The 23,670-nt window shown below is 37.7% G+C and overlaps 1 protein-coding gene across 1 annotated transcript in view; it reads left to right on the top strand.

The window, feature by feature from the left end:
* The window catches only part of LOC113498219 (frizzled-2), a 129,382-nt gene that overhangs the window by 83,759 nt on the left and 21,953 nt on the right, over positions 1 to 23,670 (top strand). The gene's annotated exons all lie outside the window — the stretch shown is intronic.

Genomic DNA, 23,670 nt, shown 5'->3' with positions numbered 1-23,670 from the left:
TATCTATGCATGTATAATCGATGCTGAGCAACCTTCCTGCAAGGTCGTGTGCACACCGTGAGTCAGGGGCAGGAGGAGCTTCGCCCTCCGACAGGACCCGCTATTAATGAATCTATTAAAGTTAGCCTCGGAGCCAGCCGCTAGCCGACGCAGACCAAATTTATAACGGCCCCTACGTTTTACTAATAACGCGCCTACCTGACTATAAACCTGCGGTTTGATTTACTGATTTGTTTGTTTCAAGCCGTCGTTTTTATCCAACTTTTTTATTTGAGGAAATTCTAAAGATGTGACTGTTGCTTCATTATTATTTTACCTATTCAAGTTATATCGTCACGTCACCTCTTATATTTGGAGATGTGACAAGGGTCGTTAAATTACAGAAACATTTTGAATATCATTTAGAACCAGTTTTACAAACGGAAACATGATCCTTTTTCTCTTATTAATAACTTACACAACTTTAATATATTACCGAACAAATAATTGATTAAAAAAACAAAGATACAATCTTCTTTTGGTGGACAATAAAAAAGCGCTTCCAATAACGACTAAAAAGGACGCAATAAATATGACAGGCCGGCAAACAAAACAAATGTCAATACGTTAAGAGGACGCAAGTTGTCAAGTCGACGTGACTCTAACTAAATATACTGTAACGTTAACAGTCCCACATGAAGATTCGATTTCGTTCGATTATCTCGAATCTCGAGTAAGTCTGAGTCGGACAATGAGTAAACACCGGGAAAGGGTGGTGTCACTCGGGACCGTGACGAATGCGTTTAGGAACAACAAAAACAAACAACACGACATTTTGTTTTCGAACTACGACGAGGATGCGGGCGGTGGATATTATGTTTTAAAATGTTTCAATTTTACGAATATATGACTGCGGTTCGGCGGTACTACGTAAAATTATCTCGTTATGCTGAATCCATTATTTTCAATTGAGTCTTAACATAATCTTATATTTTTCCCTAATTTAATTATGTTTCTTTATCAATGTGTTCATATGATTCGATTGGCTTGGAAGATTGTTGTGCTTGCTAAGCTAAAATGCCAATCTTGTCAGTAATAACGTCTAAATACTTCTGGACACAGCCGTCAGCTATTACAAAGGCAAGTAAACAATAGTAGAGCAGTAACCAGTGACAATGACAATTGATTTCTGAGGGGACGCGTTTGTTTGGGTTATAGAAATAGTTGTGATTGCGCCACCCGCTGCCGCCGCGCCACGCAGATGCACACTGTATTATGGTAAAACATTCTTCCCACCATCAGTTACCCAACACACTTGACAGCAGAAAGGAAATAGTTTTTACTGTATGACATTATTAGTTAATTTTGTAGTAAAGAATGAACGGTAAAGGAATGAGTCCCGGGGCGTCTCGGTGGGCTTTCTGGTGGTCTGCCCCGGTTTGTAAACTGACGATGGGTTTGTCTTGTACTTTTGCGACTTTTTCTTAATATTTTATTAGGAAGCGTTTTGCCAATTACTCTATGGAATATGTTTCGCTAAAATAGTAACATAAAGCTTACATTGATTTCTACCAGATTTTAGACATGTTTACTGAATAAAGGACATCGTATTCCCAAAGTCATGTGATGTGGAGTACTAACTCAGCTGTTTATCGCCATGTTTTATACCTACCGCTGTCAGAAGTGTCAACACTATCAAGTTAAGCGGGCTGGTCAAAGCTCAGTGCCATCGGGTTCAGGCGCAATACACTATATATTGCCTGCGCCCACATGCCATCTCCCTAGGTCACACTTTACTGTAGCTGTTGCTAAAACGTTCGAAGTAAGGAATACTGAGCTGAGCTTACAGTTTAAAGATATAAAACAAGAACGTAACTAACAATAATACATTTTCTTGTTGGTTTCTTTAAAACTAGAAGCAAGTTCCCAGTTTTAAAATATCAACTAAGTTAATGCTTCAATAAACCTCAAATACGCTTTAAATTTAGTATGGATTGTCCACTAGATATTTATGCATCCTTCATTATTTATAAAATATCACACGTCTGACAGATAATTTAAAAAACACACAAGCTCTCCACGTCGTCCACCAATCACCGGCGCGCCGAGGCGTTGTTACGATCGTTTCGACTATTTATAATTTTTAATCTATAATGAAATCTGCATGCATAATGTACGTCATAAAAACAGTGAGGTGAGACTCGAGGCTGCGCGAGCGCACCCGTGTGCCCACGCGCACCTATTGTACCCACCCACACCACACTCAAACAAACAAACTTAGCATTTACCGTCGCGCCGCGCAGGGTCCCTTCCAAACCCCTCATTTTTAAAACGAAAATCGAACGCATACCTAAATTTGTTAACTTATGAACTGCAAACTTAAGTGTAACCAGCAGGTTCACAAGTTTGAACCCTATTGCGCGGCTGGTAAAGTGCAGTGAACTACATTTGTAAAATAAGCAAGTAATGTAAACGAAAAGGAACAGACACCATTCACGTCCTGTCGCGGCATACATAAATATCGCGTTAAATAAATCATCGGCGACATGTTTTGTGACGTTTGTATTTTTAGCTTTCGATTGTAAACTGTTAGTGCTGTTTTTATTTTATGGGTCGCTTAAAGTGATAGTTTCTCTGGTGAATTGCTTCGTCATGTAGACACCCATCGAACACGTTATTATTAGCTGCATTTGTTTAAACTAATTGAGAAGACAACCTGTAAAGAAGTTGTAGTGTAGAAAACGAAGCCAAGAAGTTACTTCTGTGATTTATGTAACTCGGCTGAAGCTTGTTAGAGGCAGATATTTTAACGACTTCTCTAACGAGTATACCAGTTGTCTACAACACTTAAGCAGCGTCTAATATAAACAGTTGATCGTATAATAAACTCACCTACTAATTAGCTAATTTTACAGCTGCAATCAAATCCTGATACGCTACTAAGCTAAATTTACCACGACGCTGCTACATAAAACCCGCCAACGAGCAATCGTAAAACGAATTTAAACAAACCAACCGCAGTGACCGCTCACCATACGGCACCATTTTTTTGTCCAGACAACCCTCGTCTTGTTTTTTTTCGTGTAGCAACACTGTCTTTTCTTTCGCGTTCCATTTATTTTGCTTTTGTCTTATTTCCATTGAACCGAGTGGACGAGAAAAAATGCTTTAAGCGGATTATCTGCGCACAAGTCATAATATTGAAAAGTTTCTCTACTTATGGGACATTAGTTGTCTTTTTTCAAATGAATACAGTATTGAATATTAAGTTGTTACTAACTTTAAGTCGTTTGGGATAAATTATATGAAATATATTCTTTTTAAATATTCGCAAGAAAGAAAGTTGGTGAAAAACTGTTACCTTTGAATTTTTTTCAATGATACTCCCAAAATACCTACCAATACAATAACAAAAAAGGTGATTTTTACCGACAATTCAATATGATGTAGGTTTTGTTTGGGTTTATAGACATCACAGAATTCGTATAGTCAAGCATTGAAGTTAAACTTATAAATGTACTGGGAATATATTGCTATATGCTCTTCTTCTGGGGCAAGTTTAGCCTCCACGACCTAAACCTTTCTATAAAGAAACAGTCATTTCAGCGCGACGGCCACAAAATGGCGACGCGATGGAGACACGCGATAGTAGATGCAAAACCGGATTGATAGTGCTAGGTAGTGCGTCCCGTGACGTTTATTGCCATCCGGGGGCAAGAGTTATGGCCAGCCCCGCAGTCGCGGAAACTTCGCCTCCCAACTATTTATTGGCAACACTCCAGCAAGCAAGCGTCGACGACTCTCCCCGCCGATATCAATTCATTCATTGCTCAGCTAAAAAACATCATAATTTTCCGATAATAGCATATGTTGGTGCCACTTTCCAACCTTAACACACAGAAAACATCAGACTGTAATGTTTGTGTTTTTCTAAAAACGGTTTGTGTACGATGCAATAAATAGAATGCAATTATGTTTTATTACCTTAATATTTCACCTTATATAAACCTCTGAGTTCTATCCACACCAATGCTGCAATGACTTGATTTATTGTTACAAAGCTATTCAAATATCTAAATCTCTAGCTCGCCTCTCGCTGTGTTAACTTCGTGATCTCCGTGACAGCTCCAGGATTATCTCACTCGAGCGGTTATAAGATATCGCTTTTCAAAACAGAACGTTAACTTTCGAATAAATTTAATAGCATGTAACCGTCGGTAACTGTATCTAATACTTCAAGTTTTTGCAAAAAGACAAACAAGACATTCAAACGTTTTGACAGCTTTATTAAACAATACAATTATAAACAAAAGAAATTGTGAAGCGCGCGAATCCCAAAACCATAATAAAGTGTTTGAAAAGCAACTCGCAAAAAACGTTGATTATTGTGAGCGTAGCTCGTTGTGTAAACATCCGCTGCGCACTGTGCCTGGATCGGAACGCATAAGCTGGACGCCATCTTTTTTCCCCAGTTCGGCGGGAAGATTTATGGGCAGTGACAAAGTCAATTTCATGGCACGACGCGGTGGCGATACGGCACGCCTCGGATGCCTTTATGATGGAATTTGGCATGGGCTTTTAACTGTAATTGTCCTTAAGTAAACATTTTACCTGCCAATTTGATGAATCGCCTCCGTCATTGTGACGAGAAGCTTTGTGCGCGTAACAATTCAATTTCTAGAGGCTTTCGCGGAACTTAATGTAAATGGTCCATATTGTTGTGTCGCGCAGGAGAAATTTATGCAGAATGATTAATAAAAGAAATTTCGTTTTGAAAAAATACCTAAGTATGTAAACCTGTGTTGTGTAGAGTACAATTAATTAAATACGCACTTATATCTGTATCGAATCATGTTCCCCATTTTATACAGATATCCGTATCGGTTTTATGAGGACGTAAATTTGCACACTATTTTCTAATAATGACACACAAAATAATCGAAAATATATATTTATAGCACGTAACATATTATACCGGTTTTATTCCAGTCCAACGATGTCTATAATAAATATTCAACATGTTTTGATAATAAAATTCGACTAAACGGAATCTCAACTGTCGCCATATTGATAGCTTCGACAATTTTATCGCTTGTTACGTAAACCTGTCAAATGAATGGACTGGGATTTGTTCGAATTTGAATTCCGAACACGCGATTGTAGCTCGGTGATTTTTTATTTCGAATGAAGAACTCACTTTGGATAATGCATGCTAAATAAAGCATCCTGTAATAACTCTGAATAGGTTTTATTTGTAGCAGTTGTGCGAATGAAACCGACTTATCTTTCTGACACCTACATATGGCTGTGAAAACTGAACCCAGCGTAAGAGTAGAGCTGTTCGGTTTGTTAGGTCCAGCTGTAGAACTAAGACATCGGAGTCCTACTGTAGGCATGTCGCTCTATTACAAATTAATATGTGCCAAGCGAACCCCTCTCAGAACGGGCCGCGGTTCATGGAAATGCAGAACTAATATTATCACTACAAATATCTCACGTCCCCGCCACCAATTCTACGAAGAGCAACTTATTTTTTCGTCACCAGCGATCCTGCCAGTTTTATCCGTTTGAGCATTTCTCATTCGTTCCCGCTTATTACGTTTCTAAATATCAAGTTACACGACACACCTGTTGCGACGAGCTTCGTTTTATAACCGATATCAACACGTATGATAAATGTCGTATTATTTTTGGCGCGAACTTCAGCGCTATGCATAGCACATGGCTGCCGGCGATCCCCGCGAGCGTGGGGTTCCTCATCAATATCTCTGGTAATGAGGAGATGCGTCGATAGTGACAGGTCTGGACAGCGCGGGCGGCGCCTGACACCCGGCGTGGCGACTAACGAGCCATGTCCCGCGCCTCAAAAAAATAACAGCATCTTATTCAAGATATTTGTCGACGCTCGCAGTGTTTTCGTTCCAATTAATGTATCGAGAGCTCACGAACCGAGCGTAATCGATTTTGAATCTGTCACGAACTCGGCTACACGTTTGCTACGACAAGAAATCGATTATAGATTAACTGAATCCACCGGTTTAGGAGCTCAATTATTTACATTTAGTCACATTTCTCTTTTATCTTTTGTTCAAGTCCTGACTCCTGATCTCAACCAGACAATCTAATAAACGTGCAGAGTCGCATTGACAAGTCCAAATAAAATGTGTCTCTGTGACACATTTTATTTGGACGTGACACCAAATCGCTCTCGGATTAATTATATGTATTTATGGCTTGTAAACTCTATAAGTGTGAGAAATCCACGTTGATCAGTAGGAGGCCACGCGCGTGTTTTCATATAATTATGTTCAGTTTCCAAACATTAATGGAGACCGACAGTTAATGTAGATGCTTCATATGACAGATATTAATTTCGTATAAGATTCAAATGATTTGTGTCACCATAAAAGCAAGTTTATATGGGCGTTAAGTATGTTGTTGCATGTCATATACACTAACACGTCGCTCGATCACAAGCGCGCTGTGCCCGGCGCTGCCGACGCGGACACTCGATCTTGTCGATGCGATCTCGCTCGTTACCCGCGGACGACGCGACAAACGCCATTATTTCCCTCGTTTTGACAACCTGGCACTTTATACAAGTCGCCGAGCGTAGGTGGTCCCTATCTCGGACGCTCTCGGACTCTACTTCCTAAGTCAACATTCTCGCTGTGCTTTTGTTGTGCTGCACTATTGTCCTTAAGAAACTGAAACAGACCTCCAACGCTCACTACCGCAGGCGAAGTGCCGATAAAAACTCTATAGCTTTTAAAATTAAAAGCGGTCTTAAAAGTTTCCAATAAAGATCTGTTTTCGCAAACATTAGTAAACATATTTCGTTGGAAGCTTTTACGACTCTATTATCATATAGACGCGCGTGTGGGGGGTATTATTAAAAAAATATCCGTAGGTTTGGCCCCGCCCGGTCGCCCGGCCGCCCGGCCGCGCGGCCGCGCCAGCTCTCGCGCTACACGCGCCATTTGCACAATCTCGGGTTAAAAGTAATATTGTTTGCATTATGAAAGCTTTTTCGCGCCATATTTGAATTTATATTGTGCGTTTTGTGTCTGCATTGGAAATGTGCTGCCTACGCAATTGTTTCTGTATAGTGTTTATATCTCACAGATTTATGATGCTATAAACTTGCACACTTATTACTGGCGAATCGTTTTAAGATAGCTTTGTGTATTAAGATTTAACTGTAAAAAGGAGCTGAGAGTTGTGAAACAAAATGAGTCACTTCTGTTTAACAAGTGCAACATTGATAATAAAACAGACTATTTTTTTTAAATATCTTTTAGTACCTAAAATCTTTACTTAAAGAATAAACTATTTATCCATTTTTAATTTTATTTTTTTCGAATTCTCTATCACCCAGCTTACCTGTTTTACACTGAACATTGTGTAATGTTCAGTGTAAAACTATGTTCAGCTTAACCAAACATTTTAGTAGCAATTTATTGATCACATTCAATACAAGACAAAAATATCGTCGATTGCCTGCCAGCACTCTCTCACTGGCAGCAGTTCGCACAAAGCCAGTAAAGCTCACTACGGCTTAACATAAAAAACACATTATTTACTTAGGGAGGCTATAGATTGTCGCGAACCATCATGATTGCACACCTCGTCACGTACTCGCTCACCAATCGAATACTAATTAACTTCACTAAAGTGAATAATTCATTTGTCGTGTGCATAATCAAATACCAATCTTCCCTGAACTCTACATCCGAAACTAAACCCTACAAAGGGTGGGTCTAGACAAACTGGACAGTTAGATTGGTAGCTAAGATCGTACGCATCTGTATTTTACTACGAAACTCGTTATAAACGCGAAAGTGAATGAAGTATACGTGTCGAAGAGTGAATAATCATTGTCGTTAATGTTTTCCGTTTCAGGCGAGGGATTATTATGCGGGCCTTTTATAACAGCCTGTATATGGGCTTGTACCCAGAGGCCAGTTTTTCAATTTAAACCTCTTATATCATAAGAATCCATACATTACAGCCAGGCTAGTTATGGGTAGCTGGCATAATGCGACATATGGAACGTATCGTAGACTCTACATTTTACAATAATTCACCAAAATACTTTCTACCTTGAAAACTTTGAAAGCTTATGAAGAAAGTTAAGTATATTTTAGCCATCTGACGTAGGTACATGCATATTTCATAAAGTTATGAGACGCATAAATCGTATCTAATAGACAGCCGAGGTCTGGCATCCATCGATTCGTTAAATAAATGTTAAGTTCGCTATCGAAATAAAACAACTTCAAAAATGGTATTTTTCGTTAAAATAATCACTTGATTCGAGTCCTGACTGTTTACTCAGCATAATAACATGTGTACCGGTTGCGTCACTTATCATCTTGTTTATTTAAATCACTCGTGTGTTTCGCGCAGTTTTTGTAAAACAACTCCAACGCTGTTAATATTCTGACAAAATCAATTTCGCAATTTTCCGAAAAACGTCGAATGCGTATTTGTGTTGAATGTTTGTATTTATTTTGGGTTGTGATCTTATAGAGATTTATTCATAATAAATCTCTATAAGATCTAGAAGATTATTATGAATAAATCTCTAAAAATATATTCCCTTGCACTTGCACCGACATAGTGGTATATCAAGTTAAAGGAAAACAGAAAGCACAGACAAACTCCATGATTCACGAAACATTTTATAACGAAGTTTGTCTATACTTTCTCTAGCTTGCGTGTCGATGCTACTTCTTTTAACCTGGCCATTCGAGTTTATAGTAGCAGCTTACATAAACTGTAGTACAGAACATCATTAGCTAACTGCATGTAGCGCCAGTGTTCCTGAGGGAGATCGATCCAGAGCTCTAAGTAGCCCTCACTACCGACGCGTAGCCGTTAAAAGCTGTGATGTAATTAATATCAATAATTTAATGTCCATAAATATCCATAAAAATGAATTATAGCTTAGAAAGTTAGATTTACAACTTACAACACAAGTTGCAAATCCAGCCGCTGTCTGAGATAAATTATACATGAGGCAATTTAAATGTGTTTGTTATAAACGGTTTATTGATGGATGTTTAGAAACGCTTAACTTTTATTGTGTTATGAGAGATAAGTATTATTGAAGCGATCGCGTTTCGACATCCGTGACAGAAATCGGCTCGCGTTTATAGCTTCACGGCTGTTAGTCTCGCCGAGCGGACTCAATGTTGCTAGTTTATTTAATTAGGTCCACTTTATTATGTTCGATATTTTAAGTTAGTCATGTGTTTATCTCTCAAAACTTATAAGAAAGAATTACGTGTTAATGTTTTCGCCTGTGACTTGTAACTAGAGTAAAACAAATATCTTTTTCAAATCAAACATTATAATCGATAGACTCAGTATCGACTTTAGAGTAAGTAATTAAAAGACTGCCTAAGAGTGCTCATCATACATTTCAGACCTCCTGAAGAGTATTTTTCCACTGATAAAGATGCTTTGACACAAAATTTTCCTTTTGACGTCGCTAGCGGCCATTTTCGTCGTTTACCTCTCAAACTACCAATTTCAACCGTTGAGGACTTCACTTGTTTGTTTTTGCAGCGTTTGAATTACCCAGTGTGTGTTTAATATGAAGCCTGGACACACGAATATGACTGTACGTTGAAACGACCCGTTTTAATAAAGAAGGAAATTAAGTTAGCTGAAAAATACTGTACATGTCGGTTGCTAGTTAACCAGCAAATTAGTTGTTAATGAGCAAACTGGCGAATTTTACTGAAATATAAACAAATAATAGAGTTAAGAGGGAAATAGTAATGACGTCATTCACTTCCCCGATGGTACGTTAGCAACAAACAAGTGCAAAACAACACTATCAAAACGTCAACAGGGCGATTCTCAATGAGTGTCACAACATTCTGTAGCACAAACCGTTAGTAATTGTGCCGCGGCTATGATTTAACAAGCTCGATAATAATTCGTGATGATTTAATCTACGAACCAACTGCGGCTGCGGGAGGCGCGGCAATCAATCTGACAGCCACTTCACTTTGTAAATAACGCTATGGTTTAATTAATTAATTTCTGTATGTATTAATTAACATCGGTGCAGTATTGCTTACACTGATTGATCATGTTCTACGTGTAAAATGTAGATTATTCAAAATGGTAAAAACGGAACGCTTGATCATCGCTTCGACTAGCAATCGGAAATAGGCCGCATGCCGGCGCCGGCCATTATCCAATGACAAAAGTTGAAGAAAAAGACTTGCGTATTTATACAGTGCTGCACAAATAGAAAGGAGTCACTATGCTCAGAATCCACTACGAAAATAATTACAGCGAATGCCTGAATCTGACTAACTTAAAATTAAATAAGCATTCGAAAAACCAAACTCCAAAGCCGTTAAGAACTCCAACTAAAATATATCAGTATTATTTTCCGAGGCGCTGTATTTGTAGCGTAATACTCTCGGTGCGGTAATAACCGGTTTAATTACGGCATAAATTATCACCGGCCGGCGTTACCCGGCTACCGGGCGCAGCGCTCCGTTTTCTGCACTTTGTTACAAAATGAGCCGGCATCTACTTAATGTTCAATGATTTATTCTTATAAATTGCAGAGATGGGTAAGGAGAAAAGTATTGCAAATGTTTCATTATTTTGCGGGGCAATTGCCACGGAGCGCTTGTTTAAAAGTCTGATCCAATTTTGACACAGTAGCATAGCCTGTTTGGCACTAGGAAACAAGCATTACCTTTTGTCCAAAAACATTGGCAATTTTGAATCTAATCTGCGCACAAAGGTCGTTCGCAAGCGATCACGCGGAAATTAAGCGGTCGGTATGCGCCGCGACTAACGACGCGACGCGACACAAATCGCGCGACTAAAACGACGCACGCGCGACTGATCGCGTTACACACCCATTACCTTACGCGATGCCCTTGTAGATATAAAACACATGTTTTACGTTTTTTTGGATTTACTCTTACGTATAAGAAAGCAATTTAACTTTTTCAGTATTCGTTTATTTCTGACATGTACCTAATGTAATTTCGTTCAGTTTGATTAGATTATCATCTCAATAAATAAATCTATGTTCGGAATATCATAGCTTTCACCCGTTATACGAGATTTGTCAATGCATAAATCATTTCTATTCACATTTAAATAAATTTTGCATGAATGCGCCTCTTACGTATACATGCCGCAAGCACCATTCTGACCAGGTATTTAAATAAATCACTGAGAGCCGAGCTAACTAGCATACCTACGTATGGAACATATTTCCTTACTCCTGTCTCAATGTAGAAATACATAATTTATCGAATATGAAATAACAAGTCTAAAAACTATTCGCATAACAAACTAAAACTATAAATCAACAAGACGCCGTCGTGTCAGTTTCCTGTTCTCATGTCAGCACGGATAATCGAGAAAAAATCGAATAACTATTCCGATTACGTATCGATACATCGACAAATAAATACGAGTAGTCGTACAAACGGGCAGTGCGTGCGCGGCCTACATAATTCATGAGGTGGTCAGCTGCGGTGCTGCGGGTGTCATAGGACCTGATATTGCTGGAGTTTCGGCTTCCCGACGAATTAAAAATGTACTACTTTGCCACTTTTAGAAGGGACCGCCTTCAAACAGGGTTCGATTGGAAAGTGGCATTATGTGGTTGTTTGTTTGTCTATGGAAATCATTTGTATACGTAACACCCACGCAGGTTTAGTTAAGATAGTTTCGGTGAGAAAAGTCAACAGCTTTAAAATTTTAATCAAAGGTAAAAGGTTGTAACTTTTGGAAATCCCTTTGATTGGCGTCGGTCGGAAACGTTACCTGTATAATCATTATTTAAAGGTTTCCAATAAAATCCATTTAGAAAACCACGGGGTTATTTGTAAACTAATTTTATAGGCAATATCCCAACTAGCTAACCTACAATCAGATAACCAGTAATGCCATTCAGTTGGTGCTTCACCATTTTTATCGACAACTGGAATTCGTGTCGTAAACGCAAACACCGTATACATACGTAAGGCACAACTCTCCTAATTAGTACTTACTCGTAAGTACTCTTCAATAAAACACCTCCATAAGAAAGTGTAGTCAGGCGCACTTCAGTAGCTACAACAAAACGGGAAACACGACCTTACTGCTTTGAAATAAAACCTTCTAGTAACATTTTTTACTCGTTGCATTCTGTCATGTATGGAGACAGACGCTTCTAGGTAAATGAGATAGAACTTCAGATAATTGACAGTGAACCTCCTCATTAAAGATTCAGAGAGGCCGACTCTGTATAATGTGTTACGAAGACGTGTCAAATCGACTAATTTGCAAATATATTGATATCGGATGCTTAGCACCGCGTTTAGTCGAATATATAGACGGAATAGCAACGTGGTTGGCATATTATTGTAGCACTTTATGTTGATAGAATACTCAACTTTATAATGATTCTGTTTAGGTTCGTAGCATTCGTGAATAGCATCCTGGCACATCTTTTGTAATAGATCTTTCGAAAATTAAGACTTCACCTTTGCCACTACAAATAAAATGATTCTATAGATATAACAGGCAGTCTAGTTTATTGCATATCTTTACTATCGCTGCAAGTAAGTTCAAGTAGTTTTCCTTTCCACATTTTCTTGTTTCCACCTTTATACTTTCAGCCAAAAGCGTTAAGAATGTGCGCCGCCATGTTTCTCAGAGCATATCGTCTGTGCACTGGCGAGTAGCGACAGACTCCATTAAAGTCCTCCCGGAGCTACCCGCTAATTGTTTAGTTGCTTAATTTACCGAACCTTAACGCTCACCGGGCTACGCTTACGTCACGTCCGGGACCCCGGATACTAGAGTATAGAATTACTTAGCCAGCTTAAATTAAATTAGGTAAATCTTACGAATTTATTCAGTGCTGAATTTTTAAGTATCTCAAATTCGCCATAACGCCCAGTCTTATAAGTATCTACCAACGCATTTACACAAATTTCCATCAGTTTGGTTAAGAAAACCATTAATATCCGGACCCTGATATGGTGCTGTTGACAGACTATACAATATACATATTTATGGCGCAATGAACGCTTGAAGAGCTTTTTATTCCACCCTATCAAGTTAGCAGTCGCTTTCGTCACATTAGTCGAATCCATCTGTACTTTCAATCTACGCATATATTACGCGTCGATATCTATCGACGAATCTTGTATCATAAGAGCAGAGATACCGGCTATCGCGGTATCCGCGGAGGTGTTAATGTCGCCTCGTTATATCTCGCCATTAACATATTAATATGAAGCGTCGTCCGTTCACCCCGATCGCGATCCACTCGTTCGCTATTACTTTATTGCTTGTTTGTATAATTTTGCATAATATTAGTCAACCATTGTATCGCTCTCAAGTCAAACTGATTTGTTTGCTTTTGTCTTTTGATTTTATTTAAGTTTGTAGACGGTTTTGTTTTAGGGTCTTTTACAATATGGCCTCAAAACAAAATCGTAAAATAAAAACATGTTTTTGAGACGCAAATATTCACGAAATACTTGAAGATTTGCATGGGATAGCGCACAAAGGTAGTATATATCTCTGTTTAACACATAAAGTACTCTCCCAGAAACTAATAACCTCTCCAACAGCTCCCACAGGCACAGCCACTAAAAAAACTAAAATATTCTCTCATGTTTATGCTCCCGACGTTACTCGTGTGCATGTTTTAGCGATGCCCCGCTAGGTCCAAACTCAACTGAAGCATTTTATTGAAACATCCAAGAAACTCAATCATAAACTTGGTATGAGTTTAATCTAGAAAATACGTGCACTCTGACAAGACAGAGTAAAAGAAAAAACTAAGAGTGGCCTTGTTTGAGTGATTCATATCATTCTTTTATTAAAACTTTTGCATCTCGGTGCAATTGAACGCTGCTAACTTCTTTTCTATTTTCTTTATTCCTGAGATTGTGCGGCCGTGTTTTATTTTCTTTTACTTTACTCCGGTAAGTACACAAATCTTCAATCTAGCTTACAACCTACGCTACAAGTTCAGCTTGATATATGAGCTCAATTTTCTTTAACAAACATTATATTAATGTTCTTCAGAAAGCACAATTCATAAATCATTATAGTGATCATACAGTTTCGTGTCGTATTGCGTAGGAGCGCAAATAAAAGACGAACGTATCGGTGGTCGTGTGTCGTAAATAATGTGAGGTATCGATTACTATCCGTTAGTACAACGCCTCACTCTGCCTCCTGCTGCGCGCTGCTGCCGGCGCCGCACCACACCACACGATGCGGAATCCGATCACGTGAAAACTATTTTAGACAAAACCTTTTTTCAAATTTCCTTCTTATTAAATAAAATAAAATTTTAAGAAATGATAACCACTCTTCTTTTCTCCCATGCCTACAATGTTCAGTGCCCAGAAAATTCATACGAAAACACGTTCATATTTTTCAACTTACTATAATTTAGTTATTATGTGTCGCTAAAAGGTTTTGTGAGTACACATAAATACTCATAATAGTCGATTCAACCAGTGTCCAGCCTACGTAACAGCCGCAACATAAGGCAGTAATAAAGTAACTCCATGTTGCTCTAACCAGAGTCGTTTAATATAAATATCACAAAAAATTTATGATAAAATTGTTAAAATAAATAAATTAAATTATGTTCGTCCAGTGATCCGGCCGCGGCCGTACGATCGTAAAATAATTCAATTTGGTGTCGTTCCTACATATATACATACATATCAGTCACATTATAAATGCAAAAGTAATGTTTCGATGTTTATGTGTGTTGGTTAGTCACTAACGGTTCAACGGATACAAGTTGTTATTGGATTTCAATATCTGTCTTTACAAACACCATGTATAACATTTCTATTTACAGAATTTGTAGAGTCGCGATCATTAGGTTGAATATTAAATATTGATTTGCATTGCAGGTGGCAGTTTAATATTATGTTATCATTTTGGACCGTTTTCGTCCTAAATGCGTAAACTTATTTGAGTTAAGAATATTCGTAAAAATGTTTATAACCTCCACCTGGGCAGCTGGCAGCCGCTATAACGCGCGCGAATGATTGCTATCTGTGAGTGGCTGCCAGCGCGAGCGGCCACCCAGATTTAATGTTAGGATCCATCACACTTATGGTTTGGATGTATTTCATTCAGGCGTTTCTGGGTACTCGGAAATGAAGGTGTCAGTCGCTGGATACCGAGTGGGTGGCAATGTTTAGTGGGCAGATAACAAGATGTTAATATTCACAAATATATAATATAATTGGAATTAGAGCTTATAGCAAGCTGCTGGTTGTTTGTCAGCCGGGGAGGTCTGCATTAAAATGATCTTTATATCGAAATTATGCATAAGCGCGCCAATGCCAATATAACTGGGCTACAGCTAATTAAAGTCGTCCGGTACCACCAACACAACAAATAAAGTACAAGTTTAATGCTACTAGTTGAGCACCTCATACAGCCTACTAACTCAGTCTGGCCACGCAACACAATTTATAAAGCTCATAATTCATAGTTTTTACTTAAGTTAAACTTGCAAATCACATTCATAGGCGTCGAAGATTTATCTAACATATCGGCGATAATTTACATGTAAATACACGGGGGGTTCGGCGTGCGCACGCGCTATGAATCAAACGCCCACCTAGTGCACATTATTGTTTATAATTGTCTAGACACGCGACTCAGGCGCATTCCGATCGATGCTAACTAGCCTGGATCATGTTACAACTCGGAGTAGTTAGCGAAAGGAATGACAATAAGCTCATGATCTGTGAGAGAAACACCATCTCCTACAGGGTAATATAGAGTTCAATCTTATCCATTCTCTTTTAGATGCCTCCATTAACTTCATACTCTGTGTTCAATGATATCACCACTCCTTCGCAAACGTGTATGGTTGTAACAATGCAATACGAAGTCTGCAAACATAATCAAACACACATACATGTTATTTCAATATGATTTGCTTTAATTGTTTTTGCAGATTTAATGATCTTTGATTATTATCATTATGACTTATATATATTATAGCAGGAACTATAAAACACTCTTAAGTTTATTTTGTTTACTTTAATAAGAGTTAGCAAAAGTAACTTAAAGTTCGTGTTAATAGAAGCTTGTCCTTTATTTAAATAAGTGGTTAGGATTATACAATAATCTGAGACTTAAAGTCATTAAAAATCAGTAGATTCCTGTAATGTTTCTGACTCGGACTACCAAGTCGTTAATTAAACCCTAAAGATAACGTATGTTTGTTCATACACTTTAAGTTACATATATTTTATCGCTATTTTTCACAAAGGTTCATCTTGTGAGATTTATAAATTGCTGCACTCCACCAATTTCCAATTTAAGATAGTCCAAATGTAGAGTTAGTTCGCAAAGAGAACATTTTTAATCATGTTATGTTTCGTGAACAAGCTAAGTTTAATGTCTAGATGTAAACTAGGCTATAAGATGTGCTACGCTAACAAATGTGTGCATAATTGAGGAGGCGTGGGGTCAACGGGCGGGGTTGCGAAATGCCCGCGCAGGGCACTCTCGCGCACGTCGAACGTGATTAGGGCCCGAGCTGTTCAACCCGTAGGGGTGGCACACACAACAACGCGTAAATACTTTTTACAGATTTTTTATTTTGTTTTTGAAAGATTGAAAGATTTTATGGCTTTTTGAAAGTTATCAATTTATACCGTTATCGTTTGTGATGAACATTCGTTACATAATTGACACAACTTTCAGAAACAAATACCGTTTAAACAAATAAAGAACTTTAAAAAATAAAACAAGGATAAACACTTATCAATAGCGACCAAAAGTCATTAATTGTTCAACACACAACCGTAACAGCTCTCCAATATTGATAGTCTCTTTTGATTCCAATATGTACACAATAGTGCGATAAATTGTTCGCTATTAAAAGTAACCATAAAACTAATATATTAAAAGCTTGTCGTGACAAATGTGTGTTTTGTATTGCTGTAACGATGATGCCGAGTGTTGTGATAAAATAACGATTGATCGTGTTATTGCCTACGGGGCTCAGCGGCTTATGTGCTGATGACGTCATAGAATCGTTCAGTTAAAGTTTTATTTATAAGAATAACATGTAGAGTATCTGCTAGGTGGTTGTGAAATCAATATGATAAGAAATAACAATAAAATAAATAACAATTTCTAGTTTCACTGAGATAATATTGATCTTTGTAATCAATAAATATCTGTGTTGTTTCTATATATTATTTCCGACGTCAAAAGTCTTCAAGTAAAGAAGACCTGTGCAAGATAAACACTATATACTTACAAAGAAATTCAAAATGAAATGCTTCGCAAGCACTAATAAGATCAACAACACAAGTTTCAATTGCAATCAATCAGCAGAACAGCCTGCAGGCAGCCCTAGAGCCGGGCGCTGCGCGTGCGCACAACTGGTTCAAGGTTGCCGGCAAGAATGCGGGCCGTATACCTCGCTAATTTGGTCAGACAGTGTACGAGTGCCTTATACGGAGCCATGCTCACCGCAGATTAGAACCAGCCTATGATTTATATAGTCCAATAAATGTCCCTCTGACAGGACTTATTAAATCGTACCATTATTTTAGGTTATGTTACGTAAAAGCGGTTATTTATACGCGGATTAGTGCGGACTGCCGACAGCTTTTGCAATACAACTGTATTTAGATGTATTTGTTTTGTATGTTGTAATAGTCGCTTGTGTGTTTGTTTACTTTTTGAATAATTTAGTGTGGGTTATATCAATTGCATCTGTTAAAATCCAAAATCAAAAGTAATTTGTCGGTAGTAAGTCGTACTAAAACAAGTATCGCTTTTTTAGATCCTCTTCCTCTAGTTTAATTTTTAGAAATCGAAATCGAGAACTGCCTTTATTTTTTTCATAATTTTAGATAGTATTGAAATCTTTGGTAAAAGAATATTAAAAATACGTACTAAAAGAAACTTATAAGCAGACTTAACTATAGAGCGGACATAGAAACGAGACACTTCTTGAGCCGAGCAACACTTTAGTGTGGCAATAGGCCCCAAAGGGTCCAGACTACATCACCATACAAGGTCTTATCGTTAGCCAATTACATTGGAATACAACATTACAATTAGATATTCAACAATGATTTATGTCTCCACTACAACGGTCCGTTGGCAAATGGTAGGAATACATTACAAGACAAATGTTCAATTACTTGGTATTTGTAAAGCGCCATTTAAATTACTTGATATCTCAGTGATCGAAGCAAAACGCTGAAGGATACGGCGCCGGAATATTTGATTTCATAAAACGTATTATTCCTAGTCATTGCACGAGACTAAGAACTGTATTCAACATTACTAATAATCTAAAAATCATAAAGACGTACTTTAATAACTTTGTCCGTACAACCCCCGTTAATCATTAAGTGGCAGTTGCAAATAATAAACAAAAAATCAAATCTCAGGCAGAACTCGAACCAGCGACTCTAAACGTTGTTATTTTCATATTTCTATTTCATTGCGAAATCTAAATATATATGTATGTAAAAAAATATCTGAAAAAAAAAGCTTTTTAACGCTACGTGAATCTGTAGCTAGATCAATTTTGCTTGTGAACTATTTAAATATGAAGCTTCTAATCCTAATCTTAAAACAGCGATAGTCTAAACATAGGTTATATAACATTGACACGATTATCAATGCTGTAATGATACTGCTGATCAAAATAATGTATGACAATCATAACACAACACTCACAGACTGTAAAGGCGTACAATGAACCTCCCATATGTGACAACACCGTCAATGTATCAACTTTATCACAACCGTTTAAGGTTGATTTTCACCCCATTGTTTCCTCCGGCTCGTCTTAGGAAGAACATAAATAGTGTGATAGTGTTAGCTGCGGTCAGACGTCTCCGGGTAACGGGTTCGAGTCCCAGTCGCTCACGGGTATACGTTACAGTAACGTGATATTATATTTTTTGTCGTTCCGTCGCGAGGCTGGGGCGGGCTGTGTCGGAACTACATTCTGGTTACAAATGTTAATATGTAATTGTATATCTTGTATTATAATACACTTGTAGGTGCGAGTGTTATTTATGTGTAGTTATTTCCTGGTAATAGGCCATGTTCGATAGTTTTGACTATTTGTAGACTCACATGAAACATATAACTACTTATTAAAATACTAACTCATATTATAAGACTTCAATTTCTGAAACAACACTTACACTTGTCCACAACAACACTAATTGCATAACGTCTCTTCTATTCCAAATCGTGGGACTTTTTTAACAAAAATAAGTCGGAAACCTTCGTCAGTTCGTCGTCGAGGTAGTCAATAGTCTGTATTTATAGTACACCTGCCAATTCCACCGAAATATATTCATAAAAACAAACAACTTCCCTCTCAAAAGCTTAAACAAACTCGGAATCGAACCGGCTCCCAAAAATACTTGGAACCTGGAACTCTTTCCAATCCCCAAAGCAAAGGATTAAACTGTCCACGACGCGGTACCCAAAACAGTAGATGCAGAAGGTAAATGCCTTTAAAACAATAACAAAAACAATTGTCACACCATCTCCATATAAATATAATTTAAAATAATACTAAATTGAATATAGAATGGTTTCTGACCCCACATCCACGGAAATATCATAGTTTTCCTGTTCAACTAGAGTTCCAACCATTCCTATGTAAATGGTGGTATTACGAATGCATTTGGTTCGGCTTACAGACAACGTGCGATAAGAAAATAACCCACACATATTGGTTACGGAGAAGATAACATGCTGGAAACCGATACACATTTGCATGCTATATTCATAGCTTTGTTTATTCCTGGGAACGCGAGTTTACATCCTACTTTATATCAACTGAAGCTTTTGCACTATCTTTATAGTGGCCCTATCTGTATTGCCTATCTGTCAGTTGCGGATTATAAAAGTAACCATAATGTAAAGGTATTTAAATGCTCTTTTCATAGAATTTTAATAGTTCGAATTGTATCGGATTTAGATAACGATAAGGTAGACGCTGATTAAAGCATTTATTGTGTGCCACCCTGGGCAAGTGTTAATCGGATATAAATCCTTGTGTCACTGAATTATAATTCCATATTTAACTAAATAGGTTATATCGTTAATATCTTGTAATGACTACCAATAAATCAAGATCTATAAAAATTTAGCATTAAAAATACAATTACACCAAATTAATCCGATTAACGAAAGCATAATCCTTAATTTCATTTAAGAACTACAAATATAGGGGTGCTCACCATCTTATACCAAAATACTAAGAGTGCATGCGTATAAATAGCTAATCCTACAGATTCACAATAGAATGCCTGTGTTTGAGTAACGGTGTAAAGATTAACTCCTGTCGGGTGACTCTCCCGCCTAATTTCTAGTCTGTGGTCCCGCATGCCACACGCTTTTTATGTCGCATTGTTTTACTGCAACAATGATCAATACTTATTGACTTTCTAGCTTTTAAATATATTACAAGGATTCTTAATAACTTTCTAAGTCTCAAACAAAAGTTGTAATGAAGAAACAACATAGAGTGTGACAATTAATGTTAAAACTGAAAGTTAATGAAACGACATAAGGTTATAAAGTAGAATAATATAGTGCAAAACAGAATTGGAACGTACATTTATAAAATATGTAATTTAAGTTCAATGGTGTGGCCCAGCCAGTCCTGGTAATAGCTAGAACAGTGAAATAAATAACGCACTCGGCGCTAACCCCTGAAAGGAAACAGAAATACTAAGGGCCGCGCTAATTGTTACCAAACTTAGAAATGTAACTAAAATAACAGAGTTACAATCAAAATAGAAGTAACCCCAACAATTACTAGCTATTAAAATTGTTACAAATCATATTAACTAGCTCGCGCGCCGGCGTTGCCCGCTATAACTCTCGCTACGAACACAGGGCTAATGGCTTATTGAAGCCATATTGTACATGAATAACGAGGCGAGCTGCTAGCGTGCCCGATATACCGGGATTAAACATCTGTTCCTTTAATCCCAGGGCTTTCGATAAATATCGCGCCGAGCACAAGATTGTAATTTTCACTCAATACCGATATTATTAAGACAAATATCGTTCGTAGGAATCAAGTTTTAATAATGAATGGCCCTAGATAAACTGTGGAGATACAGAGCTAGTGATGTGGCCTGTGATAACTGATCCCGATCAGCGGGACCCGCTTAGGTTACAACAATATTCATGTTTATATTCAACTTATCTTGGTTTATTGATTTAATTGGCTGGGTAAGCTTTCGAAAACTTATTAAATAATACGAAATTGTTTTGAAACGTAGTACGTAAATAAAATTTCAAGTATTACACAAGTTTGTATTTAATCATCCTGAACTTCCCAGTCATCAAATTCTGTGTTGTTCATGTGTACATTTTACAAACATCGTTAGGTACAGCCACCAGTAAGTCGAGGTTGCGCGCCAGAACGATATTTGCAAAAGCTATCAGTTTGAAGTGCACAACACTCTGCCTCCTGCGGCACGCTCCAGTGCGGGGCACTCCGTGGCCAGCGCTTATCGCCGCACTTGCAGATTAAATATGAATTCCTGGTCTCTAATCCGATAGTGTATTGTTCGCCCATGAATTGTTCAGATTTTGAAAGTAGGAAATAGGATTTAGAACGCTCAGTACCTCGAAGACTAAATCTTAAGTGAAATCGCTCTCGAGAGCTTTACTTTACAATAACGAGTTCCACCACAATTACGTCGAGCGTTGTTCTATAAACTTTCGCACGCTTTATCGAAGTTTTGCTTTAAAAGTACACGTAATACGGAACTTATTTCCCGGAACCATTAAAGCGATTACAAAAATTCAGTTGTTGTGAAGCACTTTAATCAAATAGCGTGTATCGTATGTCGCCGGTGGGCCGCTGGCTCGCGCGCTGCTACCGGAGCCTCCATTGTGCGGCCGCGGCGCGCCACATGCACGTATGTCTACAATAGGCCGTTTGTTTGCCATCGAGTGTACTGTGTTCTACGGCGAGCGCCGCGACCTACTCGCAACAGACGCAACCTATCATGTCCTGCTACATCAAAGTAACATTTCTGTTGCGCTCGCCTTTTCAACAAATACTTTCACAATTTTGCAGGAATTCTTGCTGTTTGTTTTGTAATTCCTTCATTAAGAGTTAAAATGAAAAAGTAGAGCTTCAGGGGTGCTTGTTACATAGCTACAATACCACGTTTAGACTCTGTTAACGCATGATAGTATTCTTCGAACAAATTCTGAACAATACCAGGCAATTTGGAAACTATTGGTAACTTTACTGACATTCTACAAGTTTGTACGTTCATTACGTGAACTAAATTAAATAGGTAGAGAACAGTCCCGATGGACGGAATAAGAACCTATCTTATAACTTTACATAGATCGATACATAATATAAGTAACAGTTAATTCAAATGCACTTATTATGCCCAGTTTACCGCCTCTAATCGCCGTACAGAAGTAACCAAAGGTTAAAATTTTATTAGCGTGTTAATATGAATGGCCGCAATAAATACGACGCTCAATATAAAAATAGACAAGAGATAATAGGTTCAGTGGAGTGAGAGCTCAATTGGCTATTACGCGTTATCACTGCAAATAGATAATTTGTTGTGATTGACGTGAATAATGTTTTTATTGAACTTTTATAGTGATATTATTTTCTTTGTAATTGGCGTTATCTTTAAGTACGCGTGTGTTAGTGAGTGGACGCAGACGTCAGTTGTTTCCCTAGTAGTTTTGGGTTATAGGCTCTCGGGGTTGGGTTTAGTGCACTAGCGCTCGACGGACTAACATCGGCCATTGTGTAGGTGCCAATTATGACACCCATTCACAACGGCTCCGGTCAGCTATGAACGGATTACTGATAGCTATAAATAGACGCAGGATAAATTATTCTAGTAATAAAGCTAGCATTTAATTCCAACAACGGTCACATTGTTTGCTGAACTATAAATATATTTGTTTCTTACACGAACAAACAACAAAGGAGACATTTACTTTTATTAAAACAAACACTCAGATTTAGTCTAGACATTCATAACGGATCTTATTTAAAGAAACCTCGGCGAAGGTCGTTCTCATTTGGAAGAAAATATTAAATGATCTTGTTATTATTTTCAAGCTTATTTACTTGTCGAGGATATTCTAAACTTAGGGGAATCTTAAAAGTTATTTCGTTTGAGTCTTATTCAGAGCTTTTATTGCCTCGAGAATATTAGATTGCTCTCAACAGGATTAAGTTAAATAAGTATTGTAGATAATAGATAAAATATTAATGTACCTACGCGTTAGTTTCGAATTTATACAAGTACTGTAGTACAGACTATATAATTTAGTGACAAATTAAAAAAAATGTAAAGAGATGAAAAGACATACAGTAATTCCTTCTCAAGTAGTTTTGGTAACGCGATAACTCCATTACTTTGATAAATTACGTTCTTTTGGAGTACTTTTTACGACCCCACAAAGTGGCTACTTTACTTATAGAACACACAGACGGTCATTTTTTCAAGCTGAGCCTCATGCTACCAATATTTCTATATCTGCCGTCACATTAATTGATTTAAGGCGTTCGGCACACCATAAATCAGCCTTTATCTGCCCTTATCGCGCCCACTCCATTGTTTATGGTTGCCACTATCATCTGTCATACACCATAGACAA

Source organism: Trichoplusia ni, chromosome 1, assembly GCF_003590095.1.
Source record: "Trichoplusia ni isolate ovarian cell line Hi5 chromosome 1, tn1, whole genome shotgun sequence".
Lineage (NCBI taxonomy): Eukaryota > Metazoa > Arthropoda > Insecta > Lepidoptera > Noctuidae > Trichoplusia > Trichoplusia ni.
Note: the sequence above shows the minus strand (reverse complement) of the source record. Positions and strands in the feature narration are given on the sequence as shown.